The sequence below is a fragment of the Pipistrellus kuhlii genome, unplaced genomic scaffold, assembly GCF_014108245.1.
Source record: "Pipistrellus kuhlii isolate mPipKuh1 unplaced genomic scaffold, mPipKuh1.p scaffold_m20_p_2, whole genome shotgun sequence".
In the NCBI taxonomy this organism is placed as follows: Eukaryota; Metazoa; Chordata; class Mammalia; order Chiroptera; family Vespertilionidae; genus Pipistrellus; species Pipistrellus kuhlii.
Window position 1 is genome coordinate 78559285 of NW_023425515.1, and position 25352 is coordinate 78584636.

The following is a 25352-nucleotide window of genomic DNA, read 5'->3' on the forward strand; positions in this document are numbered from 1 at the left end:
ATGTTTCTATCTCTCCATTTCCCTTCCTCTCTGAAATCAATAAAAACATATTTAAAAAAATGAACCAAATCTTTTAATTTTTATTTGCTCATGTTTTATTTGATATTATAAATGTTATTTTACAAGAACACCTCACAGTCTTAAAAATGCAGCTATGGTGTGATAGTCATTTTGAAGGTTCTCCGGTATCTGGTTCTCCTGCTCTTCTGTGCACAGAAAAGAAAGCTCTTCTCAGTCCCCTAGCAGATGAACAAAGCCTCATGACTAATTCTGGATGGAAATGAGTGCAGATCTGACGTTTGTCACTACTTTGCTGAGGCAGTGAAGAATCATAAACAATCTTCCAGTCTTTTCCCCTGTGGCAGTAATTGTGGAGGAGACAAATTATTGACATAATAAATCTAAAAGGTAGAAGCAACCTGATTCATTGCAATGCCACATGGGGACTGCTGTCCTAAAGTTGTTCATAACTGTGGCCAGCCTAGGGTGAACAAGACATAAACAGTAGAGCTGAAAACAGATTGGCTCAGTGGATAGAGTGTAGGCCTGAGGACTGAAAGGTCCCAGGTTGGATTCTGGTCAAGGGCATGCGTTTTTGTTGTGGGTACATCCCCAATAGGGGGTATGCAGGAGGCAGCTGATCTATGTCTCTCTCTCATTGATGTTTCTAACTATCTCTCTCCCTTACTCTCTGTAAAGAATCAATAAAACATATTAAAAACAAAACAAAACAGTAGAGGTGTTGAGCCACTTAGATTTGGAGCTTGTCATTGCAGTGCAGCCTACCCTTTCCTGATCATATGGCATTCAGAAAGTGCTTTATTTCAATCTAAAGCAAAACCTCTCACCTAATTGCCTTTTTCTTAGGTGAGTGTCTGTCAATTAAAGTTGACAAGAATGGTGAGGAGGAGAAAAATCAGTGGATGGAGCAAATGAGATTTAGTAAAATTCCAATACCATGTAATGGACTACAAATATCCATCACGTTTTTTGCAGTCATAGTAAACTTCAATATATTTTTCCTCCTTGCCCCCTTGAACTCAGTGAAGAAATAACTTGCCATCATTGTGAGAGAAAATTCCTTACCCAGGCCTAATGAGGGAGCTGCCTGGCATATCAGCTCTCTCATTGTTTTTATTCTTTTGTTCACATTGTCAGAAAATAGTATAAAACACTGCTTTCCTTTCTACTTGCAAATTTTTACTCTGTGTTTCTTGGTGTACTTGAGGGTATGTATTGTTACCACAGCCTTCCTCTTCATACATCTTGCCCTGAATGTTGCATCTGGGTATCTACCAAGTATTACAGTTCTCATTATAGCCCTTCAGTTACTTGTAATTACAGAATGAATCAAGGAAAAGTATAGCCTTTGTGCATTGAATAATTCTACTACCCATTGCTTAAAAACTAACCACCTATCCTTGGAGGCTCATAATAATCTCAGACTGTAACACTTTATTTTCTAGGTTGTCTTGAGATATACTGTGCAAATGCATGCATGTATGCACACATGCAAGTGCTTCTATATATAGTAAGTCCTGGGTCTGACAGTGATTGAAAATACAAGTTTTCTGTAAGGATATAGGGGATCCAACAATCTAGAATTCTATGACATTAAAGGGTGAAATATTATTTTGTAAAGGTACTGGCAAGTACTAACAAAACGAGATGAGAAATGTATCTACAAAGAAAAAAGCAGTCTGACAATCCTGTCATAATATGGTCTTTCCCCCTTGGAGAGTTTTGAGTAGTGAGACAAATGCCAATACTGAATGGTTAGATAGAGGATATATATTTCCTATAGAATGATTCCTTAGAATACTTAATTTTACCTATTTTTTAAAAATTATTACTAACCAAATTGTAATTTCAGTTCCAAAAAAGTATACTTGGGCATATTGGCATTGTCTCTGTGTCAACTCAGGTAGCAAAAACATTTTCTACTATTCCAAGAATTTTTAGCATTATATTTTTGGCTCTCCCTAAAGCAGCACAACCCAGCAATCTGTTTGCTCTTCCAGTACTGCTACTTTTCCTTGAGTCCATCATGCAGATCTTATTAGTAGGTGCTTGGAATCTTGTCTGCATGCTGGTGACCATGAGCTTGCTTAGATCTTGATATGCCCCCATTTCTATACAGGCAGTTTTGCCTAATGGATTGGGCCCCACCTGCTGTTCACCAATTTGTATTTACTGTTCACCCATTAGCAGATATTGTGGCAAACATTCCTTCACTCAGAGAGAGAGTTGTAGATGTGCCAAGCTCCATCACGGTCTCCTTGTTTTATGAAGCATGTTAGTACCAGATGGCATTCTAAATAGAGCTTTTAAAACAGCTTTTCAGCATGTTGTGTTTCAAGGTGAATTTTCCCTTCTGGTGAATAGGTGATTTCAGGTGGGAGCCATTTGTGAGTCCCATACTCTTTATTTTCTTCTTTCTTTAGACTCTTGAGACATTTTCATGAGGGAAAAGAAATGGAAAGTGTGTATACTCCAATCTTTAAAGTATAATGGGTCAAAAATAGTTATGTTCAAAATGCTTTTATAAAATACAATCTCTTTTTAATTTTATAGCGACTCTTATGATATGTGGGAAAATTGTCTCTTTTTAAAATTCTCAGGAAACTGAGAATCAGAAAGATTAAATTTCTTGATTTCTATCACAAAGGAAGCCCATGACAGAGCCAATGTTCATTATTTAATTTATTAATGGCTACTATATCAAGATCCAGATCAGCACTACTTGCCCAGAAAAGGTAGAGCAAAGAGGGAAAATATGTTAATTCATTTTTTTCTATTCAATCTCATTTTTTTTCTGAACCAAAAGAACGATGCATGTAAGAATTTATAATTTGATGAGGAGCAATAATGAATGGAATGGCATGAACATCAGTTCCCAAAACTTTACAAAGGTCAGGAAAGGAAGAATACATGAAAAAAATTTCTGCCACAACTATCTATAGCTTGTACTAAACATTCAACTGGAAATTTATTTACCCAATTACTTTATTGAATTGGTTGGTTCTATTTTCAAATAAAGTATAAATATTACTTAATTATTAAATCATTTGTTCAAAATCTAATCCATGAACTTGGTAGATATTGACCTTTTGTTTGGTAGATATTATTTCCCTCTCCTAGACTATTTTATGTTGCCAATTTTATTTTTTTATCTTTATATAAAAAACTTATATTTCTTCTCAGGACCACAGATAATTAAAAGGCTTATCTAGTACCTATAAGGCCTATAAATTCTCTTTCTGCTTTCATTGGATTTGATTTAATTAAATGATTAAAACTATTTCTTATTTCTATTTACTGTCAGGGAGAAAATATCTATAATCAAAACCCTAAATAAAATAAAAAAATTACAATGATATGTTTTCACAATTTTAGCCTTAATTAACTAGTACGTAATAAAATGTCAAAAGAAGGGTAATAATCATACAATAGACATTTAAAATTGCATCGGAATATTCATAAAATATATCTAAGAAGATGATTTTAAGAATAAATGAAAATAAAAACTAAAGAGAAGATAAACAAATGAGACCACTTCTAGAAAAGTTTTAGGAATATTTTATATATCTTTTATTCATATATCTTATATTGTCATCATATATTGTTTAACATAAAATAATACATGGTTTAAAATATTTCAATTAAAGTAATGTGTAAAAAGTTTCTTAAAGTTAAATGAGAAAACACTATCTAAAATGAGTTTTGTATTTTTAAAATTTAAAATAGAGGAGTTATTTTGAAGGGTCTAAATTAAGCCATATCCAGAAAAAGTTATCTAAAATATAGGTTTGCCTTCAACATTTCTTCATCTTTAAAGTTTATTTTTTTTCCTTCATTTTAAAAGCTTTCCGAACTACAAAACCAGAACTGCTAATTCCCCCAGATCCCTATTAGGTGTCACACTATCAAGAATAAAACAGGTTAACCAGCAGTGAGTGACTCTACTCTTCAATCCTATATTTCCTTTTCATGAAAAATTAACATTTTTGTTATCACTTTTTTTTTAATCAGAAAGCTACATTTTAAATCCATGGATAAAGAACATACCTGGTGCTAAAATTTAATAATATGTACTTTTATGGGGCAAAATCTTTACTAAGACTCAGTAATTTGTAATAGCACAGTTGCACCAAGGTTGTAAAGTACAGTATTTTGCCACTTACTCCTTTACCCTTAAACTACATTTTCCTTTGTTCTTATATATTTTTAAATAATAATCATATATTTCTCCATAATAACCATAAATAAGGGTTATCCTACAATGACTTGGGGGCCAAAAGAGAGAACTGCAATCCCTTTACAATGGATTGATGTAATTTACTTAAGACAAATACATAATTTTGGTTTTAGTGCAATGGGTTCATACCCTTAATTAACAAAACTTTATTGTGGTCTTGCAGCATTCTAGTCATTGTGGAGCTCACAGTAGAGGAAGTTTAATAATAACAACAAAGAAATCCGCACAATTTATTTATCTTATATTTTATTACAAGCCTGGTGCACGAAATTATGCATGGATGGGGTCCCTCTGCCTGGCTGGCAATTGGGGCCAATTAGGACCATCTAGCCCAGTTCTGATTGGGGTTGGTCGGGGCCAATTGGGGCCAGTGGCCAGGGAGGAACCATGGGAGGGACCAGGGAAGGGCTCTTGGGTGTGTCCAGCCCCATCTCGCCCAGTCTCAATCAGCTGGACCCCAGCAGCAAGCTAACCTGCTAACTGGAGCATCTGCCCCTGGTGGTCAGTGCACATCATAGTGACCCATCGGTTGACTGCTCAGTCAGACACTTAGCCTATTAGGCTTTTATATATATAGATTGTAGCTCTAAATAGAAAGTGCGGAATGCACGGCACGCACTTTCCCTCCAGCCTCTGGTCTTGGAGACCTCATGTCCTTCCAAGGCTCTGCTTACCCTCTTCAGCTGCCACACAAAGTAAATTGCATTGTGTACATGGAAGCCCTTTGCAGGCTCTGTGGTGTGTGTCTTTACTTCACTGCAGTTCTGATTATGCCAACATAAGGAGAGACACTCTCATCATCAGGTAACACCATCATGGTAAGACCCCTGCTCAGCCTACTGCAGCAGTTTTAAATACTAGGCCATGTGTCACCCTAGATGGTTTGGCTCAGTGGATAGAGTCATGGCCTGTGGACTGAAGGGTCCTGGGTTCAGTTCCAGTCAAGGGCACATTCCTGGGTTGCAGGTTCAATCCCCAGTAGTGGGTGTGTGGGAGGCAGCAGATTGATTCTCTCTCAGCATTGATGTTTCTCTCTCTCTCTCTTTCTCTGCCTTCCTCTCTGAAATCAATAATATATATATATATATATATATATATATATATATATATATATATATATATATATATATATTAACAAAAATAAAAATAAAGCCGAAACCGGTTTGGCTCAGTGGCTAAAATGTCGGTCTGTGGACTGAAGGTTCCCAGGTTCGATTCCGGTCAAGGACATGTACATTGGTTGCGGGCACATCCCCAGTGGGGGGTGTGCAAGAGGCAGCTAATCGACGTTTTTAGCTCTCTATCCCTCTCCCTTCCTCTCTGCAAAAAAATCAATAAAATATATTTTTTAAATAAAAATAAATAGGCCATGATTCAAAAGTTGGTGCTCTCCACCCATCCAGTCCCCTCACATTCTCTTTTGTCTTTGCCCTTCCCCTCCTTCCCCATATACAAACTCTGCTGGGGTCTATAAAATGGGGTCAGGATTTTTACTTCCCTACCCATCTCTGTCCCCAGTCCTGTGGGGTCTCTCCCTCCCTCCCCTGCATCAACTTGGTGGGCCCTGCTCTGCCCCCTCCTCCTGAGATCTCCCATCTTCAGTCTCCCCCTTTCTCCTCTGGGGGCGGAGCTCCCCAAAGTCTCTGTGGGGTAGGGCAAGGCTGTGGGATGGGGTGGGGGTGCTGAGCGGGGTGGGGGGCAGCCCAGGCAGAGCCTTGGAGGAGATTGGGGTGAAGGTTTATGGGGAGGAGGAGGGAGGGACATGGAGACTGTTCCATGGGAGAGGCACTGGGCTCCTTGGCTGCCCCCACCCAGCAGCTTTTCTAGGGCCCTGTATGGCTGTCATACTCCACCCCTCACTGCCTCCAGCTTCTTTTCAAGTTTTGGGCTCAGATTTTCCGATTCAGCTTCACCCTCCTCTCTGCCGTGTCCCTGGAAGTCCAAGGCGAACCTCTTGGCTTCAGGCAGGCGCACCTGGCCTGTCCCCCCATAGTGGTGCTACCCACTCTCCTGGAGTGGTTAGTGAAACTTAAAAAATAAAAAGAAGCAGCTCTGAAGATTATAAATTGTTCACTGAGGACACCACAGGCTGTGCACTCCACTGTTCTTGAATCATGTGTAGCAGCCTTCATTGCTACCCTGTCCCTCCTTGCTCCTGCCCCTGCCTGTCTCCCTCTCAGGCTTGGACCAAACCCAGGGAGCTTCCTCAGGGCTCTGACTTCACACCTCACTTTTCAGGCCAGCTCACCAGCACCCGCAGCAAGCTAACCTATTTGTTGGAGCATCTGCCCACTGGTGGTCAGTGCGTATCATAGCGACTGGTTGAATGGTTAAACTCTCAGTGGAACTCCAGTTGAGGGGACAATTTGCATATTAGTTTTTTATTATATAGGATAAATTAGGAGTAGACTTGTTAGTTATCAGCTAATTCATGTCTGGCAGGTGGGCTTCCATGTGGCATTTGAAATTTGTGGTTCTGCCAGTCCCATTTCTTTGGGGTCCTCTGCATGTAGCCTGACAGGTAGGAAAAATGGAACCTAGAAACCTGCATTAGCTGTATATGTCCTTCCCTGAAAGTGATGCACATATTTTTGTCCTTATTCATTTGGCAAAATAGCTGCATGCCAAAGATGCTGAGAAATGAGAAAACAACTCCCAGTGACAAGTTACCTTAGACAAAAAGCAACCATCAACACACATCAATATAGTGGCAAAGGTTGGATTAGATTATTTGAAGCATATTGAAAATAAATTATGGTATGATTCTATCAAAATATTAATGTAGTAATCTTGAGATGTGAAATTTATGTATCTTCCAAAATTGTTAATATTTTCTTCTTCTCTATTCCTCATCAGAATATGCATTTGTAAAGATTTTTAGGGTTCCAAGCAATAAAAATCATCTGAAACTAGTTTCAAAACAAGAGGGGTTTATGTTGAGAATTTAGGAGCATGACTCCAATTCCAGAGCGGAAACATAACATGTATTATAGAAAGGGCACTAAGGCTGGTTCAGATAAACTCTCATGGCTTTCATGATCCCTTGTCTCTACTGCTTTTAGTTCATCTTCATTATCTTGTCATTCCAAAGACCACCTCTCAACCTCACAGTCCACAGACCATTGGCTGCTTATACAGTAGTTCTCAGGTTTGTGCTCCCGCCATTCTGGAGCAGCAGCTAAATTAGGCTCTCATAATCTCAATTCGGAATTCTAGAAGAAAGCATCTGATTGCTCCCACTTCAATTAGCTTTTACCCTTAAACCAATCTATTGTATGAAGACATAATAAAAATCTAAGCTGAGTTATTTACATAAAAAATGAATCTGGGTGATCCCCTTCTTATAGGATAAAGCTCAAGTAAGCAATTAAATAGCTTACAACAATCATATATAAAAGCTAGATCAATGTGTTTGGATTAGAGCATGCACGGATTAGAGCATGCACAGACAAGAGAGGGGAAAAATGAAAATGAGATAAGTGGGTGTGAAGTGATTGTAGAGACTTGGCATGCCACACTCAGCGAAGGCACTGGTGGCATGATGAGAATAATGATTTGGGAAGATCATCCTGACGGCACTGCAGAGGTTGATTTGGAATGGGAAAGGATTGTGAAATTCCTCTCCGTGGTTGGCCTGGTTGCAGGTGTTGAGGGAGAACTGTGACTATTTCAAACATAATAATCAGAATATGATGACTGAATGCAGTTTTCCCTTTGTGTATACTTTATACCTTTTAGTCAAAAGTTAAAGAACAATTTGTAGGCGTTTTAGAGGTTTAGTTAGCCACATTGTATTAATTACAACTCTTTAAAAATACACCTACAATGAACAGTACTTACTATAGCTTTGCTGGTCATTTCCATGGATAAAGTATTTTATGTAATACATTTCACAACACAAGATGTTACCTTGTTAAATCTATACTTCTTTACCTAAACTTTCCTTAGTTCACTTTTTGACATTTCTAGGACATTCAGGACCAATTTCATACTTTTGCATTTAAAATCTAGGAACCATAAGCATATGTAAATAAGTAATATTACTTCTTAAAAAGTCAAAATATATAAAATGCATAGACATTTCTGGTATTTAGTTGAGCTAGACTATTGTTTTTTTCTTTCTTCTCTTTAATTTTTTTCCAAGGGGAATAATGAAATTGCAACAGAGATAACATTTCCAAATTATTTAACCTACATGCTTTTAATTCCCCTACAAACTATATTTCCCTTACACTAATCTATCATTAAGGCTAAACCTTAATAAAATTCCTCACTTCAGGGAAGGAGAGGACAAAAGGTGCTTAGGCAAAAGGAGTCATAGACCAGTCCTTGGTCTCAAAGCTCACCCCCTTAAGCCAAGGTTCTTTTATATGCTAAGATTAGGACGGGTTGACTCTTCACATTTAGTTCATGCATATATTATGTAGGAGAGATGAAGTAAGGGAAGGCATATAATCAGAGGAAGTTGAAGGACACCATGGCCTCTGGTCTAAAAAGGAGAACCTACAAAATTAAATACAGAGAAAAGGAAAGTGCAAGTGGCAAGACAGGATAAGAGCACATGGCAGGGAGAGAGATTAATCTTCTCTCCCATCACCTGGATGAAATATAGGAGAGAAAGAGAAAAAAGAACTAGAAACTCAAGAAAAAGCTACAAGCAAAGATTCTTTTGTTTTTTCTTCTGATGTGAACTTTGAGAAGAGACAGACTAGGGCAGAGGTGAGCAATATACCATTTTGGGAAAACTTCAGTTGCAGATAAATAATTATGAGTATTTTTACTTTAGAGAGAGGGCAAGGAACAGGATCACCGAGTTTCCCTTAGGTGTGTGTGTGGAAATCAGTCAGTGCATCTATTGTGCCCTCTACAGGAGATGTGAAAGGAAACAGAGTGACAAAAAACAGGCACCTGCCTTAGGGTGACTGCAATGGTGGGGATGGTGAACACAGCAAGGACACGGAGGTGGCAGCCTGAGCCTGGGAGCAGGTGAAGGACATAGCGGAGACCTAGAAATGTTATGGAGCTCCAGTTGCAGTTCAGGGAGTAATGCCTGCAGGGTTCTCTGCAGCCTGTGGTGCCACACAGGGTCCTGACAGCCAGACGGAGCTCAGCCAAGGCGTCTGGAGCCATAGCAGCTGTGAGATTCCGGGTCACTCAGGGCCTCCAGACAATGAGTCAGGGCTGACAAGGGTGATAAGTGACCTTAGAGGAAGCCCAGATCCTCAGGGTTGTTGTAAGATTTGATGGTGTTTTTAGTTACAGTGGAATGTAGAATTTTGAATCTTACTTTATGCAATTAGAGACAAAGAACTAGACACTGGAGTTTCTGCCTTTTTGACAGAAAAGCAGCATTATCTTAGAAACGTTTAGACTCATACACAATTATTTGATGGTGGCCTTGAGTCAATGTTAATAGAAGCCAGCCTTAGGAGATATTATCAGAAAAACAAAAACTAGAAGAAATCGATAAGGACCTGGGAAGCTATTTACCTGGACTTAAAAACTTCTAGAAAATAACTGAAAGAAGAGAAACCTAAATCATTAGAACAAGTTGTGCTGATGGCAAATGTAACAAGAATCATTCATTCTTTAAAGGATGCATCAAATCACTTCCAATTTTAAGTAGCTTCAACCAAAACAGTCTTTAAAACACAGAAGAATAAAGAACAACTTCAAATAGCACTAAACCATACTTTGGATGAAAATTCTGATCTTCAGAGGAGGAGGAAACAGCATTTACAAGAAGCAGGAGAGTGGAAAAGAAGAGTGAGTGAATTGGAAGTTGTATGCAACAAGCTCTGAAAGACAAAGCCAGGTTGCAGAACAGTGCTGTTCTTGGAGAAGACATCATGAATGGTGAAAACATGACATCCAATATAACAAATGTATCAAAACATAGCCACCTAGAGGATGATTTTAAGAGAACAATGAATGAGGCTGAGTAAATAGTATAGTATGGTGAATAATGTCCACCCCTCCCCCCACCAAAGATGTCTATATTCAAATCCCTGGAACCTATGGATATGTTACCTTGCATGGAAAAGAGGACTTTGAAGATGATTAAATTAAGGAACTATAGACAGGGATATTATCCTGAATCATATGGGTGGAACCAATGTAGTCACAAGAGGGGAGGCAGGAGGGTCAGAATCAGAGAAGAAAATGTGACAATCAAAGCAGAAGTTAATGAGGCTACAAGTCAAAGAATGTGGGCAGCCTCTAAAAGCTAGGAAAAACAAATTAATTCTCATGTAGGGCCTCCAGAAAGAACATAGATCTGCTTGTAGATATGATAATTTTAGCCTTTTATTATATAGGATATACACTGAATGGCCAAATTATTATGAATTCAGAGATCAGGTGTGGGTGGAGGGCATTAAACTGCTTTTGGACATCTGATGTCTAGAACTGGGAGGTAATAAATTTGTGTTGTTTTGAACCACTAACTTTGTGGTAGTTTGTTGTAGCAGCAACGGGAAACAAATACATTTGTTTAAAAGCGCTTTAAAAATGAAACAAATGTACTTTAAATTAACTGAAAGATAGCATAATCAATACACTTTGAGGTCATATTAAATTCTGCAAAGCAAGAAAACTTTTCTGCAGTCAGGAAAAAAACAAAAAAGAAAGTGAGAGGCAAAAGTTTTAGAAAAGCACTCAGTTCTTTCAGAACTGCATTGAGAAAAAGAAATAAATTTTCACCCAAAATTCAATTTGGAGGAAATTTACCATGAAAAGAGGAGAACATTTTCAAAGAAACTGAATAAATCAGCCAAACTTGTAAAGAATTGGACACCTATAAAATACAAGTTATCATTTCCTAGAAAAATTGAAAATAATCACTGGCCATTGTCAATGCCAGCTTGTTTCCTGCAAGAGATACGCTCACAAGAACAGTTGAGAGTGCTGATGTTAAGTGAAACCTTGGTAATTCAATAATGAAAAAAGCAAACTTAAAATAAATCTTAATTGAAGAAAAATTCAAATGTGAACATTTCTACATGTATTCACCTGCCCCACTTATGCCCCGGAGTTCCCAGGGTAACCTTTGGCAGAGTCCCCCTGGACGAGCTGATTCCTGAGGAAGGAGAAAAAGCAGGCTGTGATGGCTTGGCTAACCAGGGTTTAGAACCCAGTATGAACCAGGTGCCACCCAATGAGACCATGACCCGGGAGAAGGACCCTTCTATCTGATGCAACCCCATTCTGTGTTCTTTCTGGAGGCCCCACAGACAGAGCTTGTCCTGATGGTCCTTACACAGAAAGACTGTTTGGATCTCCTTTTAATTTAGTTATTTCACCAGAATTGGTTCTATGTTCTAGTCAGAGGTCATATCTCATAGACGAGTTCCTGACAAGAGCATCACTACTCTTCCCTTATTCTGGAAAACAACTGCAAAGCTCTCCCAGAATCCTCTTGACCAACAGACTTCCCTGGCCCACCATATTCTCCCTGCCAATAAGAAGTCATGTTACATCAAACACTGGATTCAGACTTCTGGCTATATAGTCTAAAAACAAACATGAGTCATTCTTGTTATCCCTCCTAATGAGTCAGTTTTCAAAGTTATTTTTTCCCCCTATTTTCACTTTATTGCTATTAGTAAAGCCGTTTGCTCAAATAGAAGATTGATAGAACTATAATTTGTAGGGTAGTTTTTATAACTAGATAATTTTATTCTGAAGCAAGTGATTTCATTTTTTCTATGTAATTGTACTTGGATTTTGTGTATTTATAGCATTTTTGACATTTACAAATGCATTAATACAATTCAGTTATATATAAAAGTGTTTTTGTCTTTAAATAATTTAGAACTTTTTCTGTTTCAATTTTTTGTTATTATTAAAGTAATTATGCTATGGTTGAAATGGAAACTTCATAGGAAATTTATTATAATTCTTGGAGTAGCATTTTAAATAAATGTACATTACATAAATGTAAATGTAAATCTTGTTAGTGAATTGTTTCCATTTTATTTGACTTTGAGACAGTTTAAAGAGTATTTTTGTTGTTGCTACTTAGCAGATGGATGACTTTTTGTCTGTTATTTTAAGTATTTTCTCATTTTGTTTTGCTGCTGTAGCTAGGTGATTGTACATTGCTCAAATGGAAATGTAACCAGAATTTTAATCTACAAGACAGTGTTTATGAATGTAGTTTATTTAAGAATGAATTTCATAAGTAAAATGCTTGCTTTTATTCTATTTCTAAATAGAATAGGGATAATATTTCATTGCTAATGTTTAACAAAGTTTTTGATAATATGCACAGCATTATGTCTTGCATTTGTAGACATACGAAACTTTGAAATCTGTATGTGTAGTAAGTACTGAATTTACTCTAGTTACAATGCTAATGTAAGTACTTAAATAAAATTTAGTTTAAAGAAAACACTCTGACTGCTCCTATTGTGTTTAGAATAAAATGCAAACCCAAACTCTTCAATATGAACCATAAGCTTCAGTAAGAGACAATCTTCCCGGTGATGATTTTATGGATAAATGTGAAACCAAGACTTCTACAGAGTAAAAAAACAAAACCAACTGCTCCACCAGGAAGAATACAGACAAGGGAGCACTGGGCAATGGAGTTGGACTTTAGGTTAAGTTAGTCCTGAACCCCACACTTTGTATTTTCAGTTACATAAGTCAATACATTTCCTTAATATTTGACTCCCTTTGAGTTAGACATTTTGTTTCTTATAGTCAATTTCATACTAATTTCTATTCTCTCCTAACATCATTTCAAACTAAAGCAACATTAAATGTTATTTGAGATATTTCAATAAGATTGATATTTCTTTAGAGAACTTATGTAATACATTTGTTTTCAAATAAGATTATTTCTTAAATAGAGGCCCAGTGCATGAGTTTCGTGTATTGGGGATGGGAGGTGGGGGGATTCCTGTGCCCTCTTATAGTCCAGGACTTCCAGGAGAATGTCTGACTGTGGGCCTAAGCCAGCAGGCAGAGATCCCTCTCACAGTCCAGGGCTCTTGCAGTCCAGGACCCCTTGCTCATTACTGCCTGCCTCTAGTGGAGGCGGGAGAGTCTCCCACCACTGCTGCTGCACTCATCAGCCATGAACCCTGCTTTTGGCTGAGCAGTGCTCCCCCTGTGGAAGTGCACTGACCACCAGGGGACAGCTCCTTCATTGAGCATCTGCCTTCTATGGTCAGTGCACATCATAGGAACTGGTGGTCCTGCCTTTTGGTCAATTTACATATTAGGCTTTTATTATATAGAATAACATTTCATATTCCAGATCTGATAGATGATTTGACCATTTTACCAGCATCCCCCTCAGGATCGAAGGTATTAACTCCCTACCCTCATCCTCTCTGCTAAGAGTGTTCTCAGCAATAGCCCTCAGGTGGCAATCCCCAACAAGATTTCCTCAGCTGAGCCGGGACCAGTTTGGCTCAATGGATAGAGCGTCGGCTTGGGGACTGAAAGGTCCCGGGTTCGATTCCGGTCAAGGGCATGTACCTTGGTTGCGGGCATATCCCCGGTAGGGGGTGTGCAAGAGGCAGCTGATCGATGACTCTCTCTCATCGATGTTTCTAACTCTCTATCTTTCCCTTCCTCTCTGTACAAAATCAATAATATATATATATATATATATATATATAAAAGATTTCCTCAGCTGAGAAGAGTTACTTGCTTAAGTTATGTCCTCCATCCAAGGACAGCCTGCATCCAATGACTGACTGAGATGAGTCCTGGCCCACCTGCTCTAGTCAGGTCAACTCTGAAGGCTCATCTTAGCTTCAGAGCCCCCTATTGGTTTGGCAGAGACTGCCTCAGAGGTCAACCTCCCCTCTAACCAATCAGGTTGCACTCTCTTTCTTTCCCTTCTCTTCCACAGGTGCACCTCCCAACAAGGTTTCTATAGCTAAGCTCAGTGCAGAAGTGTTCCCCAGGGAAACTGACTAAAGTATAGGATAATACTCTGTTTCACAGAGTCAAAACTTGTTACCTGGAGAATTAACCCCCTCCCAAATACTGGTGAATCAGAGTACCACTTGAAAAATCTGAAATCCCACATTATTGATTAACTTGCAGTTCATTAAAATGAATGAATGCTTGCAACTGGGGACTGAAACCACAACTTGGGCTTGTGCCCTTACCAGGAATCAAACTGGTGACTTTTGGTGCACAGACTGACACTCAACCAACACCAGCCAGGTCTATTGAAATATTTTTAAAAAGCGGTAGGGTTTTGATCCTTTTTGCTTAATGCCTTCAATTTTAAACAACTCAAATGCCGTAAGTTAATATTATTTTTGATTGGTAAGGTTAGAGGTTCTCTTGGCAAAGATAATCTTTTGCCTATCAGTGTGTAGGACTCCATTCATAGTCTGTCTCCTGAATGTTATTATTCTACATGTGATTACATTGTGGTTATAAGGTCACTTTCTCACAATGCCCATCACTGCCTTATGTTTAAACAAAGGCTCTGCAATCTGTTTTACTTCTGTTTTCTTTGCTGTTCTCTTTTTATTTCCACCTTCAATTTCTCTTTTTCTTCTCTGTTCATTCTCCTGGGGCAGTGGTCGGCAAACTCATTAGTCAATAGAGCCAAGTATCAATAGTACAATGATTGAAATTTCTTTTGAGAGCCAAATTTAAATTTAAATTTTTTAAACTTAAACTTCTTCTAACGCCACTTCTTCAAAACAGACTCGTCCAAGCCATGGTATTTTGTGGAAGAGCCACACTCAAAGGGCCAAAGAGCTCCATGTGGCTCACAAGCTGCACTTTTCTGACCATGGTCCTGGGGCAACAATTTATGAGAATGAACCTAAGGTATAATAATATACTCAGATACTACTTCATGGGACACAGATCAATATCTTTGAAAACAACTAATAATAGGAAGAATTTCTTCTGGAACATAAGCCTTCAATTGCCAACCCAGTAGATCACATCAAGGTGAATTTGAGCCTGTCAAGTTTGTGTGCTGTGTTCTGTAATTAATACTTTATTTATAAAGATGCACATGCCACAGATTGTGCTTTAAGAGGCTGATTGAGATGTACTGCGCCAACCCAGAGAAAGCAGGCTCAGGCTTAATGTGCTTGTCTAAAATTTTCTATCTTTAGTAAAGAGATTGGGTTCATGCTTGATTCTCCATTTGCCAGGATATTGGTAACTTGCTCCTCCTGTCATCTGCATTTTCCAGATTTCCAGGCCTTCTTACCCAGCAGACACTTTGTATTGAACTTGGAAAACTATAAAGAAAGTTACATTGTTTATAGGAAGGCAATTTTACAACACAGGAGGGCGAAAATGTGACAAAGACAAAGCTAATTTTTGGCATTATTTATATGTAGAGTAATTGTGAATGCAGTATTCTCAGTGTTGCCTTTCTAACTCCATTTTCTTTTGTCATAGTCTTAAAGAGCATGATTAGTCTTGGTCCTAAATTACCAGGGTATACCACTGATCATACATTTGCTTACTAAAAATTTAGTAAGCAAATTTAGGATTCTTAATTTGCTCTCTACTCTTCATAACTCAAGTCTTTGAAAAGACATAACTTAGAAATGACCCCTTATCAGACTTAACCGGGTGAGCATGTCACAAGTTATATAAATGTCTAATCACTATGAAAATAATCACACATGAAATTAATATAATATTGTATGTCAACTATAATTAAAAATGTAAAACAATTTTTTAAAATAAATGACCCAGAGAAAGAGTAGCAGTGATCAGACTCTCAAACCTCAGAGGGAAAGTAGGGGAAGGTGGGGGTAAGGAGAAGAGATCAACCAAATGACTTGTGTGCATGCATATGGACCTAGCCAGTGGCCACGGACAACAGGAGGGTGGAGGCATATGGGGAGAGGGGTTTGGGTTGGGAATGGGGGGATGAGGACAATTATGTGATAACAGAATCAATAAAATTAAAAAAAGAAATGATCCAAGGATTTAATAATTAGTAGCAAAATCATCAGCACCAATAGAGAATTAATATCATATTAGTCTAAAGAGCTGTTAAAAAACTTAATAGTCTAAACTGGTATTATTTTTGTCTGGTATCATGATGTTCTTGAAGATTGCCAGAATAAAGATAGTCTTTTGTTTTTTAGATTTTTCTGTGATTCACAGATAAATTAAAAAACTCTAGCATGTACTAAGCTATAAACAAGTTGCATCAGTTAATCTTAACTTTTCTGAGATGAAGGAGTGTGGAAATCTGCCCACCTCTATAAGCTAATGTTGGCTTTTAGAGTCCACATACATTTTCACTGAAAGATGACTAAAATAATATTTCCTCTAATGAAACCTCATATTTTACAATTCCTAGAGCTTCTCTAATAACATTGGAAATGAAATAAAAGTTCAGGAAAACTTAATAATATGCACATTTAAATATTTGTGAGAAGAGTGACAGATTAATCCAATACAAAATGGGGAATCTTTACCAAAAAATGAATGGGAGAGATAAGGATTGCCAGAGAATACTATCTATCTCTCAGAAACTGAAATGTGGACGTGAGCATCACATAAGAGCAGACAGGTGAGTGCTAAACTAATGCTTAGAGTTAGCCTTTCTTATTGAAGCAACTGGGGCTTCATAATGGTGTAATAATCTTCAGGACCCAGCAGTGGCACCATCAGATGGTTACCATGACAATGGGACTGGTATCATAAGGCACTATTAATAACCTCATTACTGCTGAAGGAACTCTCCCATGAATACTTGACCAGGAAATGACTTGCTATTAACAGAAATATACAGTTTCTCTCAAGGCAGATTAATCAATTGTTTTCTAAATAAATTAAAATAATCAAGAATGATTGAAGGTCATTATGGAGAAAAATGATTCTTCCAAGATTGAATTTGAAGTATGGTATTGAAACCCATCATGAGAGAAAATTTAGTATGTGTTGAGCATTTTCACAGCCCTAGTTAGATTACTAATGAAAAACAAACAAACAAACAAACAAACCACAACAGTGGCAATGTTTCTTTCAGTGTTTAAAGAAAAGGGGGATTTTAAGGTATGTTAGGGATTTGTGGACTTAATTTTGTGAATGATAAAACTAAGACAGTTACACATGTACACTGAAAAAAGTTTAATATTAGGATTAGGTGCATTTTAATTACTAGGTATGTCTCCCTTAAAGATATCTTATTGAAATAAGGTCACTTTTGAGTTAAATATGGTCCAGATTTCTTATAGAAAGAAAGAAGGGAAAGAGAGAGTACAGAGAAAGACCTGTTCTGTGTTTGCTTGGTCTACAAAAATTACTTTCAGAATTATTTACACACTGAAAGTAATGTGTCAGCTTGACTCATTGTGATGGCATAGTGTTAAATGCATCAGGTTAACCTCTTTTCCTAGCTCTATTGAGATATAATTGGCATATAACCTCATGGAAATTTAAGACACACAGCATGTTGATTTGATATATAAATATTCCAATATAATTACCACCTTAGTAGCATTAGCTAACATGTCACACAATAACATTTCTTTTGTGTAGTGAGAAAATTTAAAATCTACTCTCTTAGCAACTTTCAAGTATAAAATATAATTAAAACTGTGAATTAGATTCCCATATCTTCAAGAAGTTTTTCTCTGGACCAACATTTCCCCCTTTTCCTCATTTTCCACCCCCTGCTAACTACCATTTGGCCCTCTGTGCATTCTTGGTGGAAATGTAAAATGATCCAGCCACATGGAAAACAATATGGAGGTCCTCAAAAATTACAAATTAAACTACATATGATCCAGCATTCTCACTTCTGGGTATATATCTAAAGAGAAGGCATACCAGTATCAAAGGAAAATTCGCACTCCCATGTTTACGGCAGCATTATTAACTAGAGTCAAGACAGAAATAACCTGCCTGTGAGTGGATAACTGGATAAAGAAGATGTAGCATCCTATATAATAAAATCCTAATATGCAAATTGACCAAACAGCAGAATGACCGGTGGAATGACTGGTCTCTATGGTGCACACTGACCCCCAGGAGGCAGCTCCTGTGTTGAGCATCTGCCTCTGGAGAGGGAGGTAGCCCTCATTCCCTAGATGAGGTGCTGGGCCGGCTGGCCATCAGGGTGCGGGGCTGGCCAGCAGGTGGCACCAGGCTGCCAGCTAAGGCAGATGCCAGCGGAGCCCCGCCCATTGTCCCGCCCACTGGTTGCTCCACAGATCGGCCCTGATTGCTGGTCAGGTCGAGGGACCCTACCCTATATATTGGGAACAGTCTCTTAGATTTAAAAAATTAAAACATGGCAAAGCTACTCTAACACTGAAAACAAAACAAAACAAAACAAAACAGGATGATACAGCAATGACATGCATGGACTCTGGCTTGCATATTTTGTGGTCAGCCCTAATTCTGACACTTACAACTGTATGACAAAGCCTATTTCTTAACTTCTCTCTGCTTCAGTTGTTCTACCCATAAGATGGGGGAAATGGTACAACTGCTTCAAAAGAATCATGTTATATACTATTTTTTATAATCAGGTAAAAAAACTGTAGATGCCCACACAACAGCAAGATGCCTTTCACTGTATGAAAAGTATGGTCACTGGTGCATGCAGCATCCTGGATTGCAAGAGGGATGTTTGATTGCCAGTTTAGGCCCAACATCCCTCGAGGGATCCTGGATTGCGAGAGGATGCAGGCTGGGCTGAGGGAGGGACTATTTCCTCTGTGCACAAATGTTGTACACTGGGCCTCTAGAATATATACAATAGAATATTACTTAACCACAAGAATGAAGAAAATCCTACCATTTGTGACAACATGAATTGACCTTGGGGTATTATGCTAAATGAAATGTCAAACTGAGCTAAACAAGTACTGTATGATCTCACTTAATGTAGAATCAAAAAGAGGGAAGCTCACAGAATCAGGTAAATGTGTATACTTAAACCACCTTGGGAAAGGTCATGGGGTATATATGCCTTTTTTAACTTATTAGTATCATTTAAAAACCAAAATCTGATTCATCATATGCTTTTAGTTTTATGGACAAAAGCATTTTGAACCAATCTTACAAATGTATATCGCTCATATATTTGAAGTGCCCTTTCTGCTAAAGGACAATATCTGTAATCTAGATTAGAGTGATAAACAGACTTTGGCGGTACTTCCAAACTCTCTTTTTCTCTTATTTTCAGCAAGGTAGGCTCACACCTCACTTCATGGGTTTTTCCCAAGAACATCTGGTTCTCTTGACTATCACAGGTGTTTTAAGACATAGTCTACTCTCTACCTGGAACCCCTCATTTTCTAGATCCAGACTGCCCCTTCCCAAGCTTGCAGGCATACACATATTTTTGACTGAAGAAATAAAAAAATTAAAAAAAAAACCTAATTTCAGTTGACATTCAATATTATATTAGTTTTAATATTATACTAGCAGTAGAGGCCTGGTGCACTAATTTATGCACCAGTGGGGTCCCTCTGCCTGGCCTGTGGGATCAGGCTGAAACCAGCTCTCTGACATCCCCTGAGGGGTCTCAGATTGTGAGAGGGCACAGGCCAGGCTGAGGAACCCCCACCAGTGCAGGATCAGGGCCAGGGAGAGAAGTGGGAGGTTGGCCAGCTGGGGAGGAACCACAGGAGGGCTACAGAGCATGTCTGGCCTATCTCACTCAGTTCTGATCAGCTGGACCTCAGCAGCAAGCTAACCTACTACCCTGTTTCCCCAAAAATAAGACAGTGTCTTATATTAATTTTTGCTCCCAAAGATGCACTAGGTCTTATTTTCAGGGGATGTCTTATTTTTCCATGAAGAAGAATACGGTACACATTGATTGTTAAATGAAATTTTTTTGTGTGTGTGCTGAAAACTCGGATCAAACCTGAAAGTCATTTTTTAAAATTTTCTTGATTTTTAGAGAGAGCCTGGGACACATTCATTTGTTTTTCCACTTCTTTATGCATTCGTTGGTTGCTTCTTGTATGTGCCCTGACCCAAGGATTCAATTGCAAACCTTGGTATATCCAGACTATGATCTAAACACCTGAGCATTCTAGCCAGAGCCTGAGATGGTCAGGTTTTAAACAATGTATTTGCTTTCAGAGAGAGAAGATGGGAGAACAATGGAGACAGCAATTTGTGAACCCCAAACTTTGGAATACCAGACTGTCTATAAACAACTGAGCTCACCGAGCTCCCTGCTAGGCACCCAGTGATGGTGCTCTCTACCTTTCCCTTCCTCTCTGAAATCAATAAAATATATATACAAATAAAAGTCACATACATACGGTATTATGCATACATAGATACATAAACATACATACAGACACAAAGATATTGCAGCTATCATTTAAAAACTCTAAATAGTATTTGGAGCCAAATTGGGTTTCTGGGAGAAGGACTAAGTTAAGGTTACCTGCACAGGTGGCTAAAACTTTCCACTCTAGTTTTTAACCTCTATTTTTTATTTGTTTGTTCCCTTGTCTTTTCGTGGTTGTTGTTAATCATCACTGGAGGATAATTTGCCCCTGGGGATTGAACCAACCATCTTGGTCTGGGAATCCACTTTGATGCTCAGGGGGGTGCTTAATCCCTGAGCCACACCAGCCACTGATTTTTATTTATTTTTTTCACTTCTGCACCATAAGCATTCCCACAGAGAAACCATTTTAGGAGATATTTTGTCTCTTAGAAGTTTCCTCATGCCAATCAAAGAACACATTCTATGTTCTCCCTGAGCTTCCAGGATGCTTGCTTCTTAAGGGCAGCCCTAAGGTGGACTATCTTAGGTAAGCTAACGTTTCCCGAAGTGGCCACTACAGTTCCAAACTATCCAAAAGTTCCCTCATTTTAAAGGCAAAGGGCCCTGGTTCCTGTATTGGCCCCGGAGGAAAGCCCCATTTGCCTCTAGATTTCCTAAAACATCTAAGGTATTATTCACTGGTTCTGCCAACACGCAGGGACTCACATGGTTCCCTGGTTTTAGTAAAATAGGATGAATTATCAAGAAGCTTCAACAGACATGGCTAGGATCAGAGAGCTCAGCACTGAGGGACTGGAGCTCAGAGCTGAGCTATTTCCTGGAACTCCAAGGCCCCGGGGGGTGGGGGAGACAGAAAGGGCAGTGGGCTCACAGGTACCAGCACCTACTACTCACCAGCTTGGGAGTCACCAGGCCTCTTGTCCCCATTGGCTTCTTGGCCACAAGAAAGGTTGAGAGAAAATTCGGAGCCCTTTCTTCCTAGGAAGACAATCTGCTAACGCTAACCCATAGTAACGCAGCTGGGAGGCTGGGTTTGCAGGACAGCTGAGAGGAGGAAGTAGCTTGTCAGGATGGGCTTTCCTGGAGCCGGGGATTGGGTGACCGGAAATATATGGTGCCTTCGGTAAACCATGTTTTGAAGAAGGCGGGGAGGGGCAGCGCTAACTGGGCATTGAGTGACTGGCTAGATGTTTAGTGGAAATATAGAGCTCCAGCACAATGAAGTGAACTGTTTGGTCGAACAGGATTGAGTGATTGGTTGGCTGGAATGGGATGAAGTGATCAGTAGGCGCATTAGAGGCTTGCACTCACCCCCTTCCTCCGGATGTATAAATATCCAGACTTCAGGCAGCATCCACGGCATTCCTTCTCCAGGGAGCTCCAGGCTCACGTCCTCCTGGCCCAATGTCTTTGTGATGGGGCAGCACTTTCTCCTGGAGGACGGCAAGGATATCGTGCTGCACCAGGCTCCGGGTTCCGCAGACGGCGCTCCAGGTTCCACAGACGACGATCTGGATTCCACAGACGACGATCTGGATTCCACATATGACACTCTGGATTCCACATACGACACTCTGGATTCCACATACGACACTCTGGATTCCTCAGACGACGATCTGGATTCCACATACGATGATCTGGATTCCACAGACGACGATCTGGATTCCACATACGACACTCTGGATTCCTCAGACGACGATCTGGATTCCACATACGACGTTCTGGATTCCACATACGACACTCTGGATTCCTCAGACGACACTCTGGATTCCACATACAACACTCTGGATTCCTCAGACGATGATCTGGATTCCACATACGACACTCTGGATTCCTCAGACGACACTCTGGATTCCACATACGACACTCTGGATTCCACAGACGAGGAGGACAGCGTGCTGCACCAGGCTCCGGGTTCCGCAGAGGACGAGCTGGATTCCACAGACGATGATCTGGATTCCACAGACAATGATCCGAATTCCACAGAAAATGATCTGGATTCCACAGACGACGCTCCGAGTTCCACAGACGACGATCTGGATTCCACAGACGATCTGGATTCCATAGACGAGGAGGACAGCGCGCCGCAGCAGGCTCCGGGTTCCTCAGGCCCGGCTGCAGAGCGCCATCCTCCGCCACCTCAGACTCTTCCTGCCGCTGGCACCTTCCTCAAGCTACCACATCCACGAAGACCTCCGGCCCCTGCTCTCCAGTCCTTGCTGGCAGCTGCCCTCTGTCTGCGGTACCGAGCGCTCTTAGGTGAGGCTCAGAGAGCCCAGTGCAGGCTTCTTGCAGGAAGGAGTAGCCCCTGGAGGCCTGAGCCCCCAGAGCGCACCACCTTCCGGTCAATAGCATGCACCTTGGTTGCGGGCACATCCCCAGTAGGGGGTTTGCAGGAGGCAGCTGATCCATCTCATCCATGTTTCCAACTCTGACCCTCTCCCTTCCTCTCTGTAAAAAATCAATAAAAACATATTTTTTTAAAAAGAAAAACATGTAATTTGCTTAAGAAAAAGCCATGATAATACCTGTGAACGGTCTTGGTTGGTGGGGATGCTTTCCCCTCAAACCCCCTTATGTAGGAATGGGCATTCTATTCCAAACCGGAGGGTGGTAATGGGTTACTTTTGCTACCGCTGTTCCTGTTACCCCAGATGCACAAAAACAGAACTGAAGAGCAGCAGCAAAAAGACTCAGGTCTGCCCAGTTCTCAGAGCCAGTGGCGCCTGCACATCCTGCGCTCCTCCCCAGGCAGCAGGGCGGGGGTGGGGAGTGGGGGGAGGGCTGGTGGGGAGGGAGGGGTGGTGAGGCAGCAGCGGCCAAGGGCCAAGGTCGATGTTCCACGTGCAGGACTCAGGACGAGCTCCCTCCACCCGCCCGAGAGGTGACGGAGCTCTGCGTGGACCCAGCTGTTTAGTAATAGTAATAAGGATACATATAATATTGAATAAGTGTTAAAGTGTGGAATCAAAGTGTGATATCTGAAAGTATGAATGGAATGTAAACAATCTGATAAGCACCCTTGAGTGGCCTGTATGTAGGAAATAGATGAAGTGATCTGTACCCCATATGTAAGACCGGATAGCTAGGCTCCTGGGACCCGCTGATCAGACACACGAAAGACACATCTGAGCACTGAAGACACATAAAAAGAGCAAGTTCCACAGGAGATCAGAGACATTCCCTCTGCTCCTCTACAGAGGGTCGCTCTCCACTTCCCTGCCTGCACCAGTCAAAGCTCTGCCCTCGGCTCGAGCCACGGACTGTGAGCCATTGTGAGAGGCATCAACTCAAGCCTCGCTGCAGCTGCAAAGTCCTCCATGTACCGTGTGTATGTGTGTGTGTGTGTGTGTGTGTGTGTGAGATCAGGATCCCTGGGTGGCCTGCCTAGGATTCTGGAACCCACCAGGACTCTGGTAAATAAACCGTGATTCGTGCATTGCGTATTTGTCTCCTGGGTGATTTATGCTCAGTGAAATTATTAATTAAGTACTGTACCTAGGGTCGTACGTGTCAGATTTCTAGCGGAGGCACCCAGGTCACTTGTGCATACGTCCCTGATGGAATTATTGGGACACCAGCACTCCCAGGACGGACCTGAGGTTGAACCAGAGGTACCCGGGAAGAGGAACCAGGGCGGACCCATGGTTGGACCCACGATGAGGTGGCGGAGGCAGGCGCAGTGACCGGCCACTGGCCAGGCTGTTTGGAAACTGTTTGCTGAGCAACGCTGTTAAGTTTGATGTGCATCTGCATCCAATTATGCTTGTAATTGTTGGTCTTCGAACTTTTTCAATTGACCTGGACGGTCTTTGTCTTACATATTGAAATAATAATTTAATTTAGCATTTATACCAGCATTCTCAAGTATTTGGAGATGGAGCATGTTCACCATTAGCTTCCCAAAGTAAATGCTAACTTTTTCTTCAAAATAAAGTAATGAATTAAAACTTCCCACAGCTGAAACTGGTTTGGTTCAGTGGTAGAGCGTCGGTCTGTGGACTGAAAGGTCCCAGGTTCGATTCCGGACAAGGGCATGTATGTTGGTTACGGGCACATCCCCGGTAGGGGGTGTGCAGGAGGCAGCTGGTCAATGTTTCTCTTTCATCGATGTTTCTAGCTCTCTATTTCTCTCCCTTTCTCTCTGTAAAAAAACAATAAAATATATATTTAAAAAAAATAAAAAGAATAAAACTTCCCACAAATGCTCTTCCTTTGGCATGAAATTCGACATTTTTTAAAAATATATTTTTTATTAATTTTTTACAGAGAGGAAGGAAAACGGATTGGGAGAGAAGTATGAGGAAACTTCTAAAAGACAAGATAACTCCTAAAATGGTTTCTCTGTGGGAATGCTTATGGTGCAGAGGTGGAAAAAAAAAAATCAGTGGCTGGTGTGGCTCAGGGATTGAGACCTGGGCTGGAGCACCACAGGGTTCTGGGTTGGATTCCCAGACCTGGGTTGTAGGTTCAATCCCCAGGGGCAGTCAATGAATGTCTTTCTGTCTGTCTCTCCCTTCCCTAGCCTTTCTAAAGTCAAAAAATATGTTTTTACAATGAAGTGAAATGCAATAAACAAACAAACAAACAAAGAAACAACTTAAAACATGGACAAGGGGGGCTGAAACCTCAGTGGATAGAGCGTCAGCCTGAGGACTGAAAGGTCCCAGGTTTGATTCCGGTCAAGGGCATGTACCTTAGTTGCGGGCACATCCCCAGTAGGGGGTGTGCAAGAGGCAGCTAGTCGATGATTCTCTCTCATCAATGTTTCTAACTTTCTATCCCTCTCTCTTCCTCTCTGTAAAAAATCAATAAAATATATATTTAAAAAAATGGACAAGGAGGAAAGGGGTGGAAATGCATTTTAATCCG

At 40.2% G+C, this 25352-nt stretch overlaps 1 long non-coding RNA gene across 1 annotated transcript; it reads right to left on the reverse strand.

The window, feature by feature from the left end:
- Positions 1-21516, reverse strand: LOC118723366. The gene is made up of 3 exons (XR_004989241.2): positions 21182-21516; positions 11604-11609; positions 1-30 (listed from the first exon to the last, which is right to left on the reverse strand). It is a non-coding gene; the product is annotated as an uncharacterized LOC118723366 (long non-coding RNA).
- Positions 21517-25352: the final 3836 nt, after the last annotated feature.